General features: G+C 47.6%; 2 non-coding genes and 1 pseudogene across 2 annotated transcripts; 1 reads left to right on the forward strand and 2 right to left on the reverse strand.

Moving 5' to 3' along the window:
- Nucleotides 1-1,517: 1,517 nt before the first annotated feature.
- Nucleotides 1,518-1,590, forward strand: TRNAA-UGC (transfer RNA alanine (anticodon UGC)). Its single transcript has one exon. It is a non-coding gene; the product is annotated as a tRNA-Ala (tRNA).
- Nucleotides 1,591-8,706: 7,116 nt separating this feature from the next.
- Nucleotides 8,707-8,793, reverse strand: TRNAS-GGA (transfer RNA serine (anticodon GGA)). Its single transcript has one exon. It is a non-coding gene; the product is annotated as a tRNA-Ser (tRNA).
- Nucleotides 8,794-10,909: 2,116 nt separating this feature from the next.
- On the reverse strand, nt 10,910-12,693 carry LOC147602525 (18S ribosomal RNA; annotated as a pseudogene).
- Between the last annotated feature and the right edge of the window lie 2,440 nt (nt 12,694-15,133).

Raw genomic sequence — 15,133 nt, forward strand, 5'->3', positions numbered from 1 at the left:
GACGGACGCTACAGACTAGTTTACACTGAAAGAACAAGCACCGAATTCCTGAAACACAAATAAATACAAAGCCGTTTAATTCATTCCGCATCTTTTTTATAGGTATTTTCTAGTGATTGAATCAGATCGTTGCCTCCTCCATTCGTCGAAGTGGCTGAAACCCGTCGACTGGCTGAAGCGGTCGACTGGCTGAAGCGGTCGAGTTTTCCGCCATGGACTTCTCCCTCTCTTGCATCAAGGTCAACCGCTTTCAAGATTGTCGATCTCTCGCTCTTGCTTAATGGTCAACCGCTTTCACCGGCAAGAGGTTACGCGGCTGCATCTATTGATGAGTGCAAGCTCGGATTCTGGAAATGGACCTAAAGGCAAGCGTAGCGAAAGGCTTCCCCGAAGGAAGCCTGAGCGAAGCGATCACCTTTCAATTATCCGATCACCTTTCACCTCCAAGTTTGCTCTTCGAATCGCCCAAGAGCGGGTCGTTTGCAGGGACCGACGAGCGTAGCGAAAGGCTATTGGAGGGAGTCCAAAGAAAGTTGGAAGAGCTTGCCGACCCGCATTCGCGGGCTTCTACCGGGCGTGGTAAACGACGAAATGCTTCGGGGAGCTGAAAATAGGCATAGATCCGGAAATTCCCGAATAGGTTAACCTTCTGAACTGCCTGCTGAATTCATGGGCAGACAAGAGACAACCCGGCGAACTGAAACATCTTAGTAGCCAAAGAAAGAAAAAGCAAAAGCGATTCCCCCGGCGAGTGAAATGGGAATAGCCTAAACCGTGAAAACGGGGTTGTGGGAGAGCGATGAAGGCTTTGTTTTGCTAGGCGAAGCAGTTGAGTACTGCACCCCAGATGGTGAGAGTCCAGTAGCCGGAAGTACGGCTGGCTTACGCTCCAACCCGAGTAGCATGGGGCACGCGAAATCCCGTGTGAATCAGCAAGGACCACCTTGCAAGGCTAAATACTCCTGAGTGACCGATAGCGAAGCAGTACCGTGAGGGAAAGGTGAAAAGAACCCCCATCGGGGAGTGAAATAGAACATGAAACCTTTTTTACAGAATAAGAAGAAAATAAAAAAGTACTTCTCAATCGAATAAGGAGCTCGAATCATTAAGAAATACTGATCCGAGCATTCGCTCGTATTCTGAAAGATGTGTCGTACTAGAGGTGCCGGTCAAGCGCAATCAACAACCCGTATCCTTGGGGAGCAGAGAACAGGGTGAGGCGGCCAGAGGAGCGGAATGAAGTTTCGAAATAATGAGGTAGCCTTGAGGAGGCTCCCGAGAAAGCGACTTCTCTCTAGCGCCGATACGATCGAAGTGGTGAACCGAGAAAAGATTCGTGAACTATTACTGCTGCCAACGACACACCCTTATGACATAGTTTCGACAGTGTGATGGGATGGGACCGTGTCTTGGATAAAGTCTAAACTCTAGAAAAAGAAGAAAGGGCTATGGGCACGTATAAACAATAGCTCCCTTGTGTTTGCCCATATGATACGTGCTGCACATGGAACGAGGACGGGGGCGTAGTTCAATCGGTAGAACGCATGTTTTGCAAGTATGAAGTTATCGGTTCAAGTCCGATCGTCTCCATTCGTATACAGATTGGCACATTAGATAGAAATCCAAAAGCGCCACCAGCAGACGGGCGACACACGTGCTACAATGGCCGGGACAAAGAGCTGCGACCCCGTGAGGGCAAGCTAACCTCTTTTACGCAGATTATGGCCGGAAGATACTGCCGGGGGTACGCGGCTTGTTGCCTGCCTAACGGCGTTTGCCACACCCATAATACGGAATTCATTGAAACCAGACACACACGGCACGAATGCGAGAATTTCGATATCAGGACCAGCGAGCGTGCACTACCTCCCGACCTAACTTTTCTTTTCACTCCCGCCGGGCACGAGTCCAGAAATGCGGTTAGCCCTTTTGCTTGCCTGCCAGCCAAGAAACTGCCATGAATATCGAGAACAGACAGAGAAGAGCAACAGAATATAAGTACGATTTACGCGCGAATTGATTTTATTTGCTATTTCAATTTTTAGCGTTTCGAGTTCGGAATGAATATCAATATATAATGAGGAAATATTAGTAGCTGTTCGTCTAGTGGGTTTCGTTTCCCTTAGTTAAAACACCCTAAGTGACATTTTCAGAGCGACTTTTAGGGCAAAAAGCGAAGCTATTCAAACAGATTCATAGCATTTTCCCAGTTCCTAGGAAGCTCTGTGGTCTGAGTCCGAGGAATAGCATGAATTACTATTACTCAGTCTGCGTTTAAGTACGCAAATGATTGCGGAATCCTTTTTCAATGGGATAGTGGAGCGTCGCGCATTGTCGTACGAATAAACAGTATAAGCTCCGTTGTGCTAAGAAATGGAACTTTAGTCGAAAGCACCGTTAGCCATTTGAGAGCATTCCCGTCTCTGAGAATAAGACGAGACAGTGAGTCGTTCCCGCTTTCCAGTCAGTGACGAATTTGGCGGCTTTTCCAGTGGAACGAAACATCAGTCCACACTGATCTAACCAAGCATGGTTTTCTTAGAAGGGGGGAAGGGGGGATTCCAGGAGTTGGCTGACACTTCCAAAGGAAGGAAAGGAGGGGAGGAAAGCCGTGGGGAAAACTGCAGCGAAAAGAGCTCGGGTCCGCCCTATGCATGTAATAATGCTGCCCATGAAACCAAACTGGAGTAGCGAAATTGCGGATCAAAAAGAGCTCTCCGCGGCTGCTGAGACGGATGATAATCCTTTGGCCCTGCCTTTCCTTTCACGGTTGTCTCGCCGCTGGGTGTCCCTAAGAACCTAGCCATTCCACTCGTGGTAGGTGGTGAAATCTCTGTCTAAATCATCGAATAAAAGTCGAGTCGATTTTTTTCGGTTTCCGTGCATCGGGCCTAGGAATATGTCTATTTGCCAACAAAACGATTACACTTCAGTCATACCTTTCAGTGTTGCTCGAACTATGCTACCCATGATGGGTACTCCGTTATTAGCACATCCTGCTCCTCCGTATCCACATCAACTGGTCTAAAACCAGGTGTAGCTATTTGAAAGGTTTATGTCCTTAATCTTTCAAGGAGAAAAATTGGGAAATATGCGGTCGGTTTTTTCCCTTCCCGCTTTGCCCTCAACAAATCTATTGACTCCATTACCTGAGAGGGCTAACAGTGGGCTTATAGTTTAATTGGTTGAAACGTACCGCTCATAACGGTAATATTGTAGGTTCGAGCCCTACTAAGCCTATTTACTTGCCATACCCAACTTGCCAGTCTTTCGCTTTGCTGCGCCCAGCTCTGGTTCAACCCGCCCGTTCTCTGAGCTTTGCTTCTTTTCCCCGGTTACCACTGTATGGAGTATAGCCAAGCGGTAAGGCATCGGTTTTTGGTACCGACACGCAAAGGTTCGAATCCTTTTACTCCAGGATCCCAAGGCATTCAAAGCATTGCTCATTCATAGCCTTCTTGTCTGAGTCATTCTTCTCACCCGGAAAGCTTGGGAGGCATCGCTGCCTCGGCAACGCATGTCTCGGGGGAAACGTTGCCTTTACGGAACAGATACTTCTTGCATGCATTAAGCCATGCGAAGAAGGAATGGGTGCAACCAAGTGCTACCATGTGCAAGGACTAGGCGAAGCGATGGACCCCGCACAGTTAAACAAACGCAGTGAGATACGCAAAGATAGGATCTATTGAGCAAGATCCAAGATCGACTGAGCCACTAAGATCGTTTTTGTCTTTTTCCGGTAATGAATGGAAACACGTGTTTTTCCTCCGAGCAAACAAGCCAAGCCGTTTAAGGAGCCTGAGGGACCCACAAAGAAAGTTGGAAACAGAAATGGAAAGAGCGATTGAAAGGACAACGCAGGGTTATGCAGAATAAATCAACGAGAAATGAAGCTGCGCCCCAGTCAAATTGATTCTAGGTCAATTTGTGTAGAAGGCATAATTCTTTGGCTATCGACTCCTTAAAGAATCAAACAAGGCTGTCCTATCGATTCCCCCCTTATGGGAATCCAGAGCTTGCAGAATACTAGTCGCTACAAGAAGCCAATCCCCCGGCTTCCCCCTTTAAGGTTAAGGGAATCCGTCGCTCCGCTCGCCCTTCCGCGGGTCCAATCGCGCTTGCGAATTCTTGGCACTGAAAAGGAATTGAACAGCGTCTGGTTCATTCAACTAAATAAATTAGGGCACCTGGTATTTTACTCGTTCTACGCACACGTCGAATGAAAACCTTGATGGAAAGGCAGTTCCTAGGATCTGCAAGCTCTACAACGTTGAATTTCGACACGATTCTAGCCGGTCTGAGCTGTCAGACTGTCGTTTTGGTCCTGGGATTACTCCCCGCATTTCTAACACTTCCACCATATGCGAGTCTGAGCGATCAGGCTGTCGATCGGGATTACTCCCCTCACTTATTCAAATTATACCGTATGCGAGTCTGAGCGATCAGGCTGTCGATTAACTTCTGGGATTACTTCCCCATTATCAACTATTTTGACTCGTAATGCCGGGACTTCCACTTCCCGGGGTTTTGCCAGTCCTCATACCCATAGATCCTTACACTCCACTACTTACTCTTCCGAGACTTTTTCTAACGTTGAAAAGCGAAAGTAAGAGACAGATTCCTGATTATGGAGAGATTGAACCCAAAAACGTACTATTAAGCCTATCAGGGGTAAACCCATTAGTGAATAACGCCATATATCCGAGATGGCCAAGTTTCGCCCGAAGATTGATTGAGTTTTTTCCATTACTTTAGGTAAGTAAACAAGAGTGGAAAAGAGATTAGTACCCGATTTAGACGGGGTTGCATCGTTAGTGCTTGATTGTGGTGCTAATGGTCCTCTGTCCGGCTCTGACGAGCCTTGCGTGTCTCTCTTATCATTAGATTCTTTAGTGGGTTCTGACGAACCTGAAGGCGTATCATTAGGACCCGGCCCTCTATCAGTTGGGGGTGTTTTGTTTGAAGCAGAAGGCATATCGAACAGGTCCTTAGGACCCGTACCCATTTCTGGCCAAGTTGAAGGTTCTAACGGTTCTGACGAACCAGAGGGTGGCTTATCTTTAGGAACCGTTTCTGATGGGGTTGCAGCTTTTGAGCTCGTAGTGTTTGACGGTTCTAACGGTTCTGACGAATCAGGGGATCTTTGTTCATTAGGATTCAGGATCCAGCCGGAGAATACAGTTAGTTTTTGAATTTTCAGGGATAAACCCTTAAACACGCATAGTTAGAACCCGAAAAGCCAAGAGAAGGAATAGCGTTTCAACCCAATCCGAGAGGTGCAACCCGCTTCCAACCCAATCCGAGGGGTGAAGGTGCAATCTGTCCCAATCCTTAAATGCTAGGCCACGAAGGGGGGTGGCTTTGCAATCTCGATCTTGTTTCCCCGGTTGGTCTAAACCATCTGACCTATTCGTTTCACAGGAAAGCCGTACAATATCATCAGCATTTGCTGAAAAGTCGCTTGATCCGGGTTTACACACTCGGATGGAGTCTCTTGCCCTAGCCATCCGACCCATAGATATCTACATAACTCCTGCTGTACGGCTCTTTCCGTAATATCAGGTTCATATCTGAATTACTCGCTTCTGCTGTGGTCGCGGCTTTGCTCTCGAAACCTTTCTTTTCTTCAGGCCTAGTTGTTCGCAGCCTTGATTCGACTGAATAGAACAACTCTTTACTAACTATTTCCCGCTCCATGGCACTTTACTTTGGCGGACCCAACCCCGCTCGGGTAGCAATCAATGCACATTGCTGAATGATAAGGTGGTTTTCCGGCTTGCTTCCTGCCACTCCGTGTGTCCCTGCCCATCAGTCTCGGAATCACTACGCGCGTATTGGCTGGTTGTCTTCATATCACTTGCGGGCTCCTCTCTTCTTATTTCTCGTGAAAAATGGCCACTGAAACTCTTTGCTAGGCCTAACGAACCGGCCCAAAAAGAAAGGTTGCGCGGAGAATGAGGATGCTCTCTTCAGTCGACCATCCCGGACCCGATACGGTGGCTCTCAGGCCCTACCTCCAGGGCTTCTCTTTCTACGGGGGTTCTCCCTCCCAGGCGCTATGGTCTCAGTATCTAGGCGTGGTTGTTTGGTCCTTTTACCCGGGGAAGAGGCTGACGAGCCAAAATCCAGTATCAAAGGGAAAGGGTCAAACAATTTAACCCAAATCACTATATTTATAACGCGAAGCGATCACCTTTCACTAGGTCATGGTCACTAGGTTACCATTCTATTTACTCAATTTCCCCATAAAGGTTCGAGTCCCGGATGGTCATTTCGATTGGGCAAAGTCAACAAGGAGTCAAGATTGCCTCAATACCCCGGTCCCTTTTTCCGCTTGCAGAATTGCTTGAATAAAAAAATAAATGTGTTGAATTTCTTGTTTTTTTATTATTTATTTATTTTTGTTTTTTAAATGTGTTGAATTTATTGTTTTTTTATTCAAGTTTTTCCCGCCTCTCATTTAAGGGGGGTGACCCTAGTAAAGGCCACCCATTGAAATAACCAATTAATAAAGAACAGAAAACAAGCAAAAGTCTTTGATGGCAACTAATAGGAAGATTCTAGGGAGAATCGAGATCCGATTTCATATGACTTCATGGTGAACATGATCTGCCAGAATCTCTTCCATTCCCACGTGAATATACCGAAATAACAGGAGATTGAACGAAATCAAAGTGAAAACATTGGTTATGAGAAGAATTAGGACTAAACAGGCTGCAGTACTTCTTTGGGTAAGCCAATAATTTAAGGTTTCTCTACGAGCTTCCATTGCTTCTGCATTAGAAATATTTGTTCGTTCATTTTCGCTCGTTTTCACGCATGAGAAAGGGAAAAGAATTGATGAATTTAGGACATAAAATTGGAGCCGGCATTCACAATCTCAGAGAGAATCTCCTCATTGGTTGAATTGATATTATTCATGCGTTCCAATATAGAATTCGTCTGATTTGACAAGGCTTGGTTTAAGGTTCGGACGAAATATTATCAATTCCTTCTGATACAGCGGTATTGAACTTATCCAGGTCGTCAGGAGATATTGGCGCGCTTCCCTTAAAGTAATAAGCTGCAAACACGAGTCCAGCAAACAAAACACAACTCCACACTCTAAAATCTTTATACCTTTTATTTCTTTCAATAAGTTTTTCTCAAGATTGCTTATCTCTCTCTCGCATTCCCTAACATATTGGTCTACCCTTGGCATGGAACTTGACGTTTGGGACTGCAGGGGAAGGGCACTTCTATCTGGGGGTTTATCCGCCTTCTCTGATTTCTGGTACTCGTTCCGCAGAGAATTGTCGCGTACCACAGCGCTATTCTTGAAGGGCAACGTATCAACCCACAGCCCATTCTCGTCATACACGGCTTCCCTCTTTCTATTGGGGTCTATACCTAGATTGAGTAACATGTCGCTTTGGAAGACATTGAGGTCTTTCCAACTGACTCTAAAGTTTGATGTGACACTACGGCACTCTTTTCTATTTATATCTTTATATTGTTCCCTGAACCATTCGATCTCTTTTACCAGATTCTTGGCAGTCCCTTTCCCAAAGGGAAGTGCAGTCCCTGCAGTTAGTCCCTCGGGTCGTTCAGTCCCGAAGGTATGGTTCGGGCTTCGTTCGTTTCTTGTGACCAGATTCGTTGGTTCGAGGAGTGTAAATCCTACGTTAGATCACCCGGTTTCGGGTCTTTTTTCAGTAACTTCCCATGGAAAACCACACGCGTATGAGACAGCAGCGCCACTTCTCCGCTTTGACTTGTGAGATCTCGACACCTTTCGGAACCTAAAGGCAGGCCTATGAGCCAACCTATGTCTAGTTGACCAAACAGGTAATCGCGATTATTTGTAGAGGAGGAAATGGGATTCGAACCCATGATACAATCTTCTTGTATGTTGATTTAGCAAACCAATGCCTTAAGCCGCTCAGCCATACCTCCGGTGGGAGGGGGGATTCATTAAGCCCCCATCCCGTACAACCTATTTGTTCTCTGTCCACTTCGCAAACAGGGCAGGCGGAGCCCTGATCCAAATACTAAAGTTTATTCTATGTCTCTTTTGGGTGTTCATCCTCTTTGTTTATTCTTCCGTAGCCGTAGGGGAACAATTTAGATCTATCGGGTTTGACCATAGACCTATTCCAGAGTAATAAGATGAAATGGTTGCTAACATCTTTTGACATAGCCTGGTATGATCTTCCATTTGTTGACGTAATGTTTTCAAATGATTAAATAATTGTTCGTACCCGTGGTCTACATGTCCCCCATGCAGAAAGAGATCCCAAAGGAGTTGCTGTTTCTGGGTTTGCATATGTACGTCTTTCCGGTGAACTAAAGGAATAATATTATTTATTCCATCCAATATCCAATCACGTACTTTCACGTGTTCCAGGAAAAATCCTCTGGCAGTCCGATGATATTCATAAACCTGTATGAATAAGGCTGCGTGGTCCTTGTTCCACTGATGCTCGGGTGGAATAACCGAAGAGACGTGGTTTCTAAAAATGTTGTGCCACGTGTTTGCGTCTTTGACCATGTTTGATAAAGAATAAGCCCGATATTGATATGTATGATTCAATTGGACAAATTCAGTGTCACTCAAGAGAGTGCAGGGCAGATTTGTCTCGAAGACATCCATGAAAGGTATTATTTCCATCTCTTTATTCCAAAGTTTTCTGAGGAACCGGCCTCTTTTTCTTTATATTCATGGCAAGGAAGGGGAGGGATTCGAACCCTCGGTAAACAAGAGTCTACATAGCATTTCCAGTGCTACACTTTAAACCACTCGGCCACCCTTCCTCAGAGAGCCATGCCATGGGACGAAGGCAATTGAATTGCCAACGATCTTTCTATATACGAAATTACCATTTGGGCCCTTTATCCGGACCAATACCGCTGGCTGTAACTTCCACGCGACTTTCGGGTTTAGTTTCTATTTTTTTATAATCGCATATCTCGAATAGTCGAGCTTCTTTGAGACGTAAACTGAGCCATATGCGGCTAGCACTGGATATACCAGTGAAACTAAAAAGGATAGGATCGGGGCTCCATCCACAATGGGATTCGCTAAGAATCTATGGAAGTCGGGATCGGGGTCGAGGTTATCCCAGTCCTGGAGGAAGGTGCTCTGTTAGTCTCATGCGGAGACGGGTTAACGTTGGGTTCAGGGTTACGGTGCTGAGGAATACCCCCTAATCTTTGAAGTCCTTGTCGGAGAGCATCCCAGACAAACTTGAAAGTAACGATATAAACTACCGGGGCAGGAGAGGTCCGAGCAGGAAAGCGTTCCATCAAACCATCCCTCGTGTTACCCAATATCCCAGTGATTGTCCCAGCCGCATCTCCAGCTTGTTCCCTCCTCGTGTTACCCAATATCTCAGTAGCGCCGCATCTCCAGCTTGTATGGGAGCCTGGGGAGAACCTCCATAGGCTTCACTGATCGAATCCACACCAGTATGATTGCCTGCCGAAGAACCCGAACCTGATCTCAATCCTTCACTGTTTCTTGCAGTCCCATCCATGTTAGATAGCTCCGAAGCGTTGGGTTCGGGGTGTAAAGAATCTTGGGGCTGAGGTACGGTTGGGACATCTCCCACATCGATCAGGGGTGCCCCGCCAGTCATAGTCATACACTGCTCTAAGATATTTCTAATGTTCTCCCTTTCGGTGGATTCCCTTTGGAATGGTAAATTTCAAATCCCTTTTCAAGTCATCAGAAAGGCTATCCCTCTTATGACAGCGTCAGACCTCTCATTAATGGCATCGGCCCTATCATGAATGCGTTCTAGCACTTCCGACGTGCCACCTAATCTATCAATGCATTCCCTAGCCGCATCTCCAGCCTCTCTAAGGGATCCTAGAATCTCTACGTAATGTAGATTAATCGATTCTGTAACCGCATTCAACTGCTCGACTCGACTGGAAAGGTCCAGGTTGAGTTCATTCTGTGAAGTGGCTAGGTTGCTGATACTGTGGGTTGCCTCGGAGCCGAATCTTTCCATATCCGATGGATCTATGGGAGCGTAATTGCAATGTGAGATGTACAGTACCACTGCCACACCTACTGTCACAGCTGCCAACTTGAGGTATTTTTCATACCAGGCCCCTTCTGCTGCTCCTGCTGCTGCACCGGAATCTTGAGAGGGCGATACCGCTGGTTAGGGGGGATGTGATACTTCTGTAGGTGGTATCTCCTTCTCGTACGGATGCGATACTTCTCCTGCCGGCCCAAACTATGCATAATGTTACTAATTGTCTCGAATAACGATCTATTATTCGACGGATCCAGTAAGTAGGCTACAATTCCTATGGACAGGTAGACGGGTATGAATGGTAGAACTGCCGAAAGTAGGAATTTGACCTTCCCTTCCCTTCCCTTCCCTAAGAGCTTCGTCTGTCTCGCTCTCCTTACTGGCAAGCAGTGTGTTAGGAAATTGGGTAAATAGAACGAATCTTTCAGCCCTTCCCTTCCTTTTGCCAGCCCCTCCCCGGCAGGTAACGTATTAGCCCTGGAACCAATTGTACCTACTTAATCACCTTAGGCAAGGACGAAGAAAGGAAGCTTTGTCTTTCGATCGAGATTAGACTATACGTTTTTCTCATCTCCAATTTAGTTAGCGAGGTTCATGAAATCTCGAAGAAAGCAAAGGGTCTTCGAATAGTTAACGTCTCACAGGTCATGAGGCGGCTCGAAAGTCTTTGAATGTATATGGGACTAAATTCCCTGCATCTCTCTTCGGTAGCTCAGCGGTCGGCTGTTAACCGATTGGTCGTAGGTTTCAATCCCGGTTCCGCGGGGAAGCGCTTCCCCCTCGCGCATAGCGCTTACCCGCGGAAGCCATTTACCCAACGAATTGACTTTATCAACGTTAGTACAGTTAATGAAAGGACGCTGGCGCCTCCCTTTGAGATTCCCTCCAGCCACAGGTTCCCCTACGACTACCATGTTACGACTTCACCCCAGTCACTGACCCAACCGTGATATGCGCCAAGAAGACCACCAATACCAAAATGGGCCACACTCAACTAGGCATGGAACACTTTAGTAATGGGTGATCTCTGGTCGATGCTTCGGGCGAAACCAATTCCCAGGGTGTGACGGGCGGTGTGTACGGGGCCCGGGTACATATTCACCGCGGCATGCTGATCCGCGATTACTAGCGATTCCAACTTCATGTTCTCGAGTTGCAGAGAACAATCCGAACTGAGGCAATCTTTCTGGATTCGCTCCGCCTTACGGCCCTGCTTCCTATTGTAATTGCCATTGTAGCACGTGTGTAGCCCAGCCCATAAGGGCCATGCGGACTTGACGTCATCCCCACCTTCCTCCATAGTAGAACTACGGGCAGTCTCTTGTGAGTGCAACATCGGCACAGAGGGAGTGTCATCAATCCCGGCCGCTGACTGAACGCAGATTCATGGGCAGGTACCGGCTCACTTACCACCCATTACCGGGCGGCTCGCTCGTCGGAACCGTGCGGCGTTCGTCGGAAGCCCATGTTCTATGTTCCTGCTTGCCGAGGGTGAATGATGACATTGATCCTCTGGGAGCAGCATGTCTTAGCAACACAAAACGAGGGTTTCGCTCGTTATAGGAGTTAACCAAAAACGTCTCACGACACGAGCTGACGACAGCCATGCAGCACCTGTATGAATTTTCGTTTCATCCCGTTAAGGACAAGCACACTTGTTCATATGTCAAGTGTTCATACGTCAAGTGTTCATATGTCAAGGGCTGGTAAGGTTTTGCGCGTTGTATCGAATTAAACCACATGCTCCACCGCTTGTGCAGGCCCCCGTCAATTCCTTTGAGTTTCAGTCTTGCGACCGTACTCCCCAGGCGGAGTGTTTAACGCGTTAGCTGGGCCCCCGATCCGCGGACCAAGGACGAACACTCATCGTTTACGGCATGGACTACCAGGGTATCTAATCCTGTTTGCTCCCCAAGCTTTCGCACCCCAGCGTCAGTAGAGACCCAGAAAGCTGCCTTCGCTACTTCGGCGTTCCTTCGTATATCTCCGGATTTTATCCCTACACACGAAATTCCACTCCCCTCTATCCCACTCGAGTTAATTGGTTTTGAAAGCATTCCGCCAGTTGAGCTGGCGCCTTTGACTTTCAACCTGATTCACTGCCTACGTGCCCTTTACGCCCAGTCATTCCGAATAACACTTGCCCCCCCCGTCTTACCGCGGCTGCTGGCACGGAGTTAGCCGGGGCTTCTTCTTCGAGTCTTGTCATAATCGCGCACTCGACGAAAGAGCTTTACAAGCGGCATTGCCCTTCCTCGCGTTAGCGACGTTTTTCACTCACTCACGCGATATTGCTGGATCGGGCTTTCGCCCATTGTCCAATATTCCCCACTGCTGCCTCCCTACGGAGTCTGGGCCGTGTCTCAGTCCCAGTGTGGCTGATCGTCCGAAAAGATCAGCTAAGCATCTGCGGCTTGGTCAGCCTTTACCCAACCAACTACCTAATACTACGCAGGCTCATCAAACAGCGCTTTTTAGCTTTATCGAAGCTTTTTTGCTTTCGTTTCTTTGGGATTCGGCCCAAACTGTTTGGCAGATTCCCACGCGTTACGCACCCGTTCGCCACTTTGTTTTCAACTGTTCTATAGACTCGGGGCGAAAACAACGTTCGACTTGCATGTGTTAAGCATATCGCTAGCGTTCATTCTGAGCCAGGATCAAACTCGGTTTTTTGGTCAATTTCTGCGTTTCCTCACTATTGGATGCAACGTGGCATACCCTCTCTAGTGCGCTCCATACCACTACACTAATCATCCCCTCCGGAATCCGAATCTGAGCTAATCGAATCCCCGGAATCCGAGCCGTTTGAGGTTGAAGCTTCATTCGCAGTAGCCGTAATTGCGATAAGATCCCCATAAGCGGTAATTACATCACTTACCGCCGGGATGACCCGATCCTCTAAGAGCCTATGCAGTTCTGCGGCACGAGCCTCTCCTTCTCCCGGCACATTTCTTTTTAGGGAATCCTTACTAAGAATAGATGAGCCGTCCTCTAGGAAATGCGCGGCATCCCGCGCTACTTCTATCTTAGATAACGCATGTTGCACCTGTGGACTGGCCCGATCTACTCCATTATTCTGTAAACTTCTCGCTTGAGCCGCGTCTCTGATGACCCACTCGATATCCGGTATGTCATCGCGGGACAAGCCCCTGCCAACACGGTTTAGCTCCGTTAGATGGTTTTCGCGAACTAGCCCTCCTTCCTTTAGGGAAGAAGAGATTGAATTCAACGTAGCGACCTGGTCGCTCCATCTTTCTATCAACGTGCCGGAACCCGAATCAGATGAATCGGGGGAAGAGCAGTAAAACCGGGTCATCCCACACATACGAGCACTAAATCTATTTCTTCTTATTGCATTGTTTCTATGGTTTTCGCGAACTAGCCCCCCCCCGTAAGCCTTGGTAGGGGCAGCTAAATGAAAATAAGGAATCTGCACCGATGTTAAAGTTATGATAGGCATATTTTGAGTCATCCTATTTCGAGGAACCTTTCTTTATATTTATGGCAGTTTAAAGGGCAGCAGTTACGAGGCACGCCCAAACAACGCATGGACGAAACGTTTTGACCAAGCGAAAGCCGGTCTCAGCGCCCCTTGCAACCCCGCCTGGAAGGCATCGGCTGGATCGGTAATCCGCATAAATGGCCCGCCACCTTTGAATTTCGCGCACTCCACTCGGAATGTGGGATGACATAATGTGGTCAAATCAGGTGATGCCGGTGACCTTACCTTACCCGTATTACGTCGATAGGCTTTAAAAGGACTGCTCAAAGGTCTTTGATGGGTAACCGTTTCCCTTCGGGAAACACTTCGTCCGAACTCGGTGGGATGCCGGTGTTGAAGCGGATTCTGAAAGTCGCTTTGGGCAGCTAGAGATTGGCCAGCTAGCGAAGAAGCACCAACCTCACTTGCCTCTAGGTGGTTTCCCTTCACGCAGCAAGCAAGCCATTAGTCGACCCTGGCCTGGTGGACATGAATCTGAATCCAATTACGCCACTTTTTGCCCAATTATGCCACTGCTAGGTGGAACGGGGTAAATGGCATGATCAGAATCACTTAAGTCCCATATAGTTTCTGTTATCATATTAGTTTAGTTAGCCAATCATTCTCACGGAGTATGCGGTCGAATGACCCGGCCTTCCGGGAAGGCTTGACTGCTTGCCTGGTCACGCGTAGTTTTGTCGGTTCTTGCCTGCTTTCTTCGTCTGTTAGTCTGTTTTTCGATTATATGCTTATGACTTGGCACTCGTTCTCTCGTCTCTGATTCGTCAGTGACAAGACCAGATAGGCCGAAATCACAAATCGTTGGAGCAATCCTTGAATCCAACCTGCAGCCCACCACGCCGCAGTCAGAGTTCGAGCCCTCCATGCAGCAGGCAGGGTCCAAGCCTGACCAAGGGCGAGCCCGACCAATCAGATGAGGCCGGCTCCATTCTACAGTTACGATGCTCGAAAAACAACGTAGAATCGAACGTTCTGCACGGCTCGAGGAACAACGTAGAATCGAACGTTCTGCTTGTGAGAAGAAGAAAGGCTTCAAGCTCTGGAAGAAAGCTGAGGATTCAAACCGAAAGAAGACGGGCCTTCCCCGGAAGAAGAGTACCGAGGGTTCCTCCGAAAGAAGAAGACCATCAGAAATTCTTGCACTCCACAAAGGAAGGCATTAGCGACAAGAGCGGGGTTTCGCACCGCACCCTACAGAGACTGACTCGCCAAGCGAGATCCGTAGATCCCTTAAAGGTAGACGAAGTCTACCGAATGGACATGTCAATTCGGGGAACAAAAAGACTGGAGTAAAGAGCCGAGTAAACCGATAGGAAGAAAGAAAGGTTTGGAAACGTAGACGTTAGTCTACGCCAAGGCTCTTTGTAGTAAACGTGCCGATGAAGCCTTCAACAGGAAGCCTTCGATGAAGCCCAAAGAGTTTTCATCTCTTTCGCACATGAACCAACGTGTGAACCGATGTATGAAACCATGTTAATGAACGAAGGGCGATCTTTGAAGATAAGATCGCGAGGAAGCGTATCGGCGAATCGTCCGATCGTCCGTTTTCCCAGCTTTTTGCCATTTTCTTCGCGATTGTTATGAGAATCTCCCAAATCGTCCTCGG

This window comes from Cibotium barometz, unplaced genomic scaffold (genome assembly GCF_041138505.1).
Source record: "Cibotium barometz isolate CiBa-2024 unplaced genomic scaffold, ASM4113850v1 ctg539, whole genome shotgun sequence".
NCBI lineage: Eukaryota > Viridiplantae > Streptophyta > Polypodiopsida > Cyatheales > Cibotiaceae > Cibotium > Cibotium barometz.